The sequence below is a fragment of the Sturnira hondurensis genome, unplaced genomic scaffold, assembly GCF_014824575.4.
Source record: "Sturnira hondurensis isolate 20B ecotype Veracruz unplaced genomic scaffold, ASM1482457v3 Scaffold0006413, whole genome shotgun sequence".
Taxonomy (NCBI): Eukaryota; Metazoa; Chordata; class Mammalia; order Chiroptera; family Phyllostomidae; genus Sturnira; species Sturnira hondurensis.
Genome location: NW_028079044.1, coordinates 448113 through 456126, shown reverse-complemented (window position 1 = coordinate 456126; position 8014 = coordinate 448113). Strand labels below are relative to the sequence as shown.

The following is an 8014-nucleotide window of genomic DNA, read 5'->3' as shown; positions in this document are numbered from 1 at the left end:
CACCATCCCACTCTTATCAGCCCTGTTGGGTTCTTATAGCACCATGTACTTTTCCTGGTGGCAATTAACCTAGTTTGTAATTACATGTTTACTTATTTGATAATCTGATTGTCTGACATCACCATAATGCAAACTTCAAGAACAGGGACTATGTCTGTTTTGTTCAGAATTGTATCCCCAGTGCCTACTTAGTACATGGTATCTAGTAGTAATCAATGAATATGTTTGAACAAATAAATAAATGAGCCTTAGCAGATGGTTCTCTACTTGGAATTTCTTTTCTCTCCCATTTAGCTAGTGATCTCATATTTATGTTTTTCAAAACTCAGCTGTATCATCACTGCCCAATACTGCTTCTGCAGAGGAAATTGTAGCCTCCTTTCTCTCCACGTCTTTTAAGCATCTGGATTAAAAAGCATCTTAAATCATCTGGATTTAAGCTATATTGACAGTGTTCACCTACAGTTGTTTATTTACATGGCTCTCTTGACAATTAGACTGTGAGCTCCTTGAGGTTAGCAACTGGGGTTTATTGATCTTTTTATTCCCAGTATCCAGTGGCGTATAGAAGATGCTCATAGATGCTTAGGAAGTAAAGTAGTAAATGAACCGTATGCTTTCTATCTACCTCGTCAAAGGAGAAGTTCATTTAAGGGAGTGTTGAGCAGCAGATCAACAGCTCAGTGAATACACAGGACACCGGTAATGCCTCCTAGTAACGCTGATGTTGCTTTTTGTTTCAGGGCTTGCCACTTTTTCCCCTCAGTTTTGTGATCTAACAGACCTTTCCAGGCCACTGTAGGGCAAGTCCACAATGAAAGCTGAGAATGTCAAAGAATTTCCCTAGGTTTTTTTCTTCCAAGAGCTGGCTAATAGATAACAGTCTTTCCTTTCTGATGATAGTAATGTCAGGGTATGAGCACAAGTCATTCCCCACCACTTGAAGAATGTAGCAGTCTCCAGAGTGAGTCCTGAGAGGATCAGGTGCCTAGTTCTAGTAAGATCCAGCCACCCCTGTACTTTCAGTGGTTTGGTTATATAAGCAAGTACCATTCCCCTTTGACCTAAACTAGTTCAAGTTATAAGACTTACTAATAGAGTCAGAGTTTAGATTCTCTACCACTGTTGGTCTTCTTTCCCCATGCAGCCCCCAGCCTCTCATCTAAAAATTTCTTGAACAGCTCTGACCAGTGTGACTCAGATGGTTGGGTGTCATCCTGCAAATCGAAGGGTTGCTGATTTGACCCCTCATCGGGGCACATGCCTGGGTTGCAGGCTGGGTCCCTGGGTGGGGCATGTGTGAGAGGCAACTGATGGATGTTTCTCTCTCACATCAGGGTTTATCTCTCTCTCTTTCTGCCCTCCTTCCCCTCTTTCAAAAAATTAATAATTAAAAAATAATAATATCTGTGAGATAACAGAAAAATATATATTAGTTTCTGCCTCTAATTCTTGACATAGAACTTTTAAAACACTTATAATTTCCCAAGTGATAAGAGTACTAGGAGTATCTTTTGTTCTAATAGTTGATCTTTGACCCTAGTTCTTGATACAGAGTTTCTAAATCTATTACAATTTCCTGGGTGAATGCAGTAACTCTTGGTGGATTCATAGATAGGGGCTGGTCACCAGAAAGACCAAGCCACGTTTAAAGCTTGGAATTTTCAGCCTAACCTCCCACTCTCCAGAGAGGAGCTGGAAATGGAGTTAATAACTGGTCATGTCTATATGATGAAGCCTCCATAAAACTCCCCAAAACACTGACAGTTTCCAAGTCAGTAAACATATCCACATACTGGGAGGGTGAGTCACACCCTCTGACTCCAGAGGGACAGAAGCTTCTGCTCTCCGGACATTCCCAAATCTCACCCCATATACCTCTTCATCTGGCTGTTCATTTATATTCTTTTTTTTTAAGATTTTATTTATTTATTTACCTTTTGGAGGGGAAGGAGAGAGGGAGAGAAACATCAATGTATGGTTGCCTTTCATGCATCCCCTGCTGGGAGTTGGCCTGCAGGGAACTGGCCTGCAACCCAGGCATGTGCCCTGACTGGGAATCGAACGGCAATCCTCTGGTTCACAGGCCCGCGCTCAATCCACTGAGCTACACCAGCCAGGGCTATATTCTTTATCATATCTTTTAATAGCATGGTAAATGTAAGTAAGTGTTTCCCTGAGTTCTGTGAGTACACTAGCAAGTAATAGAATCCAAGACAGAAAGGATCATGGGAACTTCCAATTTATAGCCAGGTCAGATAAAAGTTGTGGGTAATCTGGAGACCTACTCCTTGTAATTGTCATCTAAAATTGGGGAGGGTGGCGGTTTCATGGTGCTGAGCCCTTAACTTGTGGGATATCCAGGTAGATGGTGTCAGAATTGAGTTAAATTGTAAGACACACAGCTGGTGTCACAAAATCGCTTCATGCGGGGTTTTAAAACCCCACACACATCTGGCACCAAAAGTGTTGTGAGTGTGGTGGTAGTATGAGAGAGAGTAAAATGCAGTATTCATTTGGAGGGCTTTCAGTTTTAAGATAACAGAACAGAGATCGTTCTGCCTCTCCTATTTTCCTCAAAAAGTTTCCCTAAAACAACAAGAATTAGAAACATAGAGTCTATCTTTAGTAGAACTAGGAGACAGTAACTCTGAATCAAAGAGGAAGAAGGTCAGACTAAAGTTTCTGCGTGGGGCCATGTTAATCAGACGGAGCAGATTCACTCTGCCCAACTGCAGAAAGGCCCAGGAATCAGTGGTGCCAGATATCTGGAAGGCAGAGGGGACATACGGGAGTGGAAAGGGTTTAAGAGCGTGTAAGAAACAGATAGACCTGTAGGATCCCACCTACTCTATATGGGGGCTACCTTTTCCCCACCCTCATAGATGAGTGTAAGGTCTCTGGGAAAGCTGGGCTAGAAAGTCTCAGGAGATCAGGTGCAGAGGAGAGCTGGCGGTGAGGCCCTAGAGTCTAAAAAGAGGGAAATTAGGACTTCAGTGCCAGGTTCTAATGGCACTCCCTCTCTTCCCTCTTCCCCCAAATAAATTAAACACCGTCAGAAACTGAAATCTAGGAATACCAAATGAAAAAGTTGGCTAGCCACCTGCCCATATTATGGGTCACCAGAAGATAGGTACATCCTCATATAAACAGGTTCCGAATAGCTTTTAAGTACTTTATTTTAGGTTGGAAATGGATAAACAAAGATCACTGGAGATTTGAGGACAATCTCCGATGTGGAGATTAGAAACCAGAACAATAAACAGCAAAAACTCAGAGGGAGGAAATCCTTTCAGAGATAGAGAAAAATATAATTCCAAAGGATTGGGAAAAAGAGCAACTCCAGATTAGAAACTACTGGAGTAATACCATTGAAAGTCTGAGTAAAAGTTACTCTCAACCTAGAATTCTACACCACCCACCCAAACCAACCATTAGTTATGTGTGAGGATAGGATAGACATTTTTGTAAAATCTCAAAAAGATGTTTTTTTCACATATCCTTTCTCAAGAAATTACTAAATGATGTTTCACCAATGAGGAAATAAACCAAGAAAGAACTCACTGCATCCAGAGAACAAGGAATCCAGCACACGAGTGAGGCAGAGGGCAGCCCCAGGATGATGGCAAAGGAAGTCCCCAAAGACCTCAGGTAGACTGGGTGATGAGGTGGGCCTAGAAATGACAGGTATAAATTAAGTGGGATGAAGGGCTTCAGGAAGGATGCTATCAGGGAGAACAAAACAGAACTGCTAGATTATCTAACAGGTTTAGTAATTTGAACATTTTTAGTGAGAAGTGTTTTATGGAACTGTTAGTGGGGGTGGAAACACTTACATTTAGTTCAATGAAATCTAAGCAAATGAAAAAACAGAGTCAGTTATTAACTTCAAGAGAAACCAAGAGATATACAAGAGAGAAAATGCAGTTACCATACACCTCTTGACTCATGAGCAAACAGTACTTAAAGTCATATTAATTAACACTGAATATGGGTTTAACCAAAAAATATGATATGACTATGTTGGAAGGATGGGGGTATAGGCAAGGGAAGAGGAAGAGTGCTAATTGTCTCACCTAAATGAAACAATATCAATAGGTAATATCTAACTTGATGAATAGAGAGAATCTTGAGAATCTCCCGGAAACTTGGAGGCAAATAGAAACAACTATAAAAGCTGTAACTGATTGTCCCTGGATCATAGGATGGTGGGGGTGGGACAAAGGAAGTGAGAAAATATTGCTGTTTTTTGTTATAAGCATTTTGGCACTACTTGCCATTTTAAATGATATATATGTATTGCTTTAATAAGTAAAAATTAATTTAAGAAATATTGAAGGGGTACCAAATTATTAGTTCACTCAGTTGCCCACAGCTCTATGCTTATGCTTGGAGAACTGAGGATGTGGCCAGAGAGGGAAGATTATGGAGTGTGTCATAGGCCAAGCCGAAAAGCTCACATTTGATTACAGGGAACCCTTCAGGATATCAATAGAATAATAACATGCTCTATGAACATTCCCTTCCTAGGTTGGGTTGGCCTAGGAGAGACTATTCTGCTGCGTTTTTCTCCCTCAATATTTTATTATAAAAATTTCAACTGTTGTATTAGTTATTCATTTTACATTTATTTATTTTACTGATATGTATTATCTATTAGTATATAAACATAAATAATTTTTATGTACTATGAAAAAATTTCAGAAAAACTGAATTATGCAGTGAACATCCATATAACTACCTAGATTCTACCTTTAGTATTTCTCGCATAATCATCCATTTATCTATTCCTGTCTATCTGTCAATCAATCTGATATTTTTGATACATCGAAAGACATCAATACACTTCACTTCTAAACACTTTAGCATATGTATAATTGATTAGAGAGATTTTTTTACAGTTTCGAGGGGTGTAATATATATAAAATGGAATTCACAAATCTATAATGTACCATTCCAGTGTTTTGACAAATGCATATGCCTGTGTAACCCACATTCTTTTCAATATGTACAACATTATCATCACTCTAGAATGTTCCCTCATTATTCTGCCACTTTTTAGTTTCTATGAAACTGTAAAGTTCCCATAGGGCTGGGTGCTGACATTGAAGCCATTGCATGAATGTAGGAAGGAGTAAGTGTGGCCTGTAGGGTTGGGACTGTCAACACAACTACTCTTTATTACCTGGGTTCCAGGATAATCAGAGACATTGACAGAGTAGCAAATGTTCATCTTGGTTAATGTCTTTATTAAAAATATCAAATAAATCTTTAAAGTCTATTGGTTGGCAAAGCCTAAACTAGATGACCTCTAAATCCCTTCCAGCTCTGGTGCTGTTGCACATCTTTGGGTTGTTTTTTTTTTTCTTGGAAAGTAAACATTTATTATTGGTTGTTACAATGGGTATCAAGCACAAGATTCTTTATTTTTATCACATTTTTGGTGAGTTAATCAGAACTAAACTTCAAGGACCTTTACTTTGCATTGGGTTAAACAATAGAATTAACTTCTGATCATCTGTGCTAATATAAAGGATAAGGGACATGGGTATTTTTAGAATAGTAGATGATCCAAGAAATCTTTTCCTTTCATCTTGAAAAAGTATAAGATTATAGATTGTGAAGTGTTCCCCACACCTCACAAGGGGGATGTGAAATCACAGGGTGCTTGTTTTTATACTATTATGTATTATAATTCATTTGTCATTTCTTAACATTGCACATCTTTGTTTTGGAGGTCTGGAAAGTTGACTTTGTTTTAATGAATTTCACAAGTATTTATTTATAGTTAGAAACATTTTATTTAAATGTGCCAAATAAAACCCCACCATTTTCAAACCATAAGATGTTAATACATTCAACAAAAATTTATATTACCTTAGTGCTGTGAATTTACAGAGTAATAATCCAAATCTATTTTGATAAAGTGATTAAAATAACCTTCCCAGATTACATTTAACAAACATCACAAATCCCTTAGGGTAATGTAAACAAAATAACTTTTCCCTAAAATGTGAACTTGAGGACTTCAGTCCACTCTTTCAGAACTTGCACTTCTTCATGGACTCCCTGATGGGGAATGACTTCAAATATTTGGAGATGGAGATCTGGGCTTTGATCAGCTGCTTCTTGGTAGTGAGAGACCTGAACCTTGATCCTGACCTTGACATGGATCTTGGTCCTTTCATAGAACCAGGCCTAGATCATCTAAGTAAGGCTGATCGTGATCTATGAAGAGACACAGATCTTTATTGTTGAGGAGATGCTGATTTTGACTTCCTTCCCCTGCTCCTGCTTCATGAGCGAGAGTATCTCCAACCTCTGGATCTTGAATGTGATCTAGACTGTGACTTGCTTCTTCTTCGGCAGCTATAGCGATGACAATCATAAGCATAATGTCCCTTTTCACCACACTCATAGCATCTATCATTGGGATCAAAGGGACGTTGAGCAGGTGGTCTATCAAAGCGACATCTCTGAGGCATGCCTGTTGATAGTTCAACCCTCACTCGGGAACCACAAATCACCTTGTCATCTAGGCCTCACATTGCATTTTCTGCATCTCTAGGGTTTTCGAATTCCACAAAGGCAAATCCTGGAGGATTTCTTGCAATCCACACAGTTCTTAAGGGACCATAATAACTGAAAGCCCTTTCTAACTCTCCTTTGCCAGCACCAGTTCCCAGGTTACTAACATACACCTTGGTGTCTCCTTCATACCACCCCTAGCTCGACATGACTGACCCACGAGCTCTGTTTCTACAGCTTGCAGTGCCCAGGGATCCAGCAATACAAAAAGCTGCAAATCCCTCACATGCCAACACTCCCAGTGGCACTACTTCACAAGTACTTATTAATAATGTGTATAACTGTCATGCACCCTGAAAGACTCAATGTATTAAGTATTATTAATGCCGTCTGTTAATGGGCAGAGTTAGCCAGCTTTTGCCCTGGTTTGGCTGTTAGTTATATTTTCCTCATTCTGTAAGGTTGAAGTTGGTACATTGAAGAGCTTCTGTAATATACCGTTCCTGGTGATGGCACCTCTTACCCAACTTCCATAAAAATTACACAGTGAAAAATTGCTCTGGCATGACCAGTGATGAGAATTTGTGAGATTGCTGGCTAGAGTTAGATTTTTCAGCACAGAACTTTTCTCAATTAAGTGATCTCATGACTAGAATCTCATGCCCTTCTTAACCACACAAGACTTTAATAAATACTCAGTAAAAACTATTTGGTAGAATTTAATCAGAAATCTCTCTGGCATTTCTACAAAACTGGATTATTTTCAGAATAGTGAATATCCAGAAGTGCCTTCCCCAGCATAAAAGAAGAGACCCAATCAGTCATTCAGTTGTTTCCGAGCTACTAACTACATTCCCTTGGCCCTGGAATGATCACCCTATGGGTGATTCAGAACGACTGTGAGAATGACTCTACTTTCAAAAAGACAGAACTCATGCCAACTAGACAAACACCTAAGTTTTCACCTGTGTGCTAATATTTCTCCTCTGAACTAGGGCAGGTCCCCTCTGTTACAGATCCACTCTTTCTCTACCAGAACATTTTTCACACTTAAATTTAGTGTCAAAGTCTCACTGCCAGACTGTGAGCAAAGATCTGTCTGGTTACTGCTGCATTCTCAGGATCTAGGACAATGTGTGGCACAGAGCAAGTCACTGATAGATGTTGACTAAATGAATAGGTTATACAAAGATAGTTCTATTAAATAAGATCATTTGAAAATGCATGTGTGTTAGGTTAGGTTTCACAAGGCCTTTCTTTACAGCACAGCTGTGCCTTTCTCTGAGGCTTTCCTTGATCCCTGACAGAAACCTCATCCCCACAAAAGCTGGTTCCACTTCTGTGCCTTTACTCGATTATAACTTAATTATCTGTTATGCTCTTTATTACTCTCTACCATATATCTTTTTTTTTCTTGTTTGTATTCCACACTGGACCTTGAGAGCAAGATCCCTACATCTTTGCATCCTAGAGTCAGGAGATAGTG

The 8014-nt window shown here is 39.4% G+C and overlaps 1 pseudogene; it reads right to left on the bottom strand.

Annotated features, from left to right (window-relative positions):
- Nucleotides 1–6028: 6028 nt before the first annotated feature.
- Nucleotides 6029–6737, bottom strand: LOC118988887 (serine/arginine-rich splicing factor 7-like; annotated as a pseudogene).
- Nucleotides 6738–8014: the final 1277 nt, after the last annotated feature.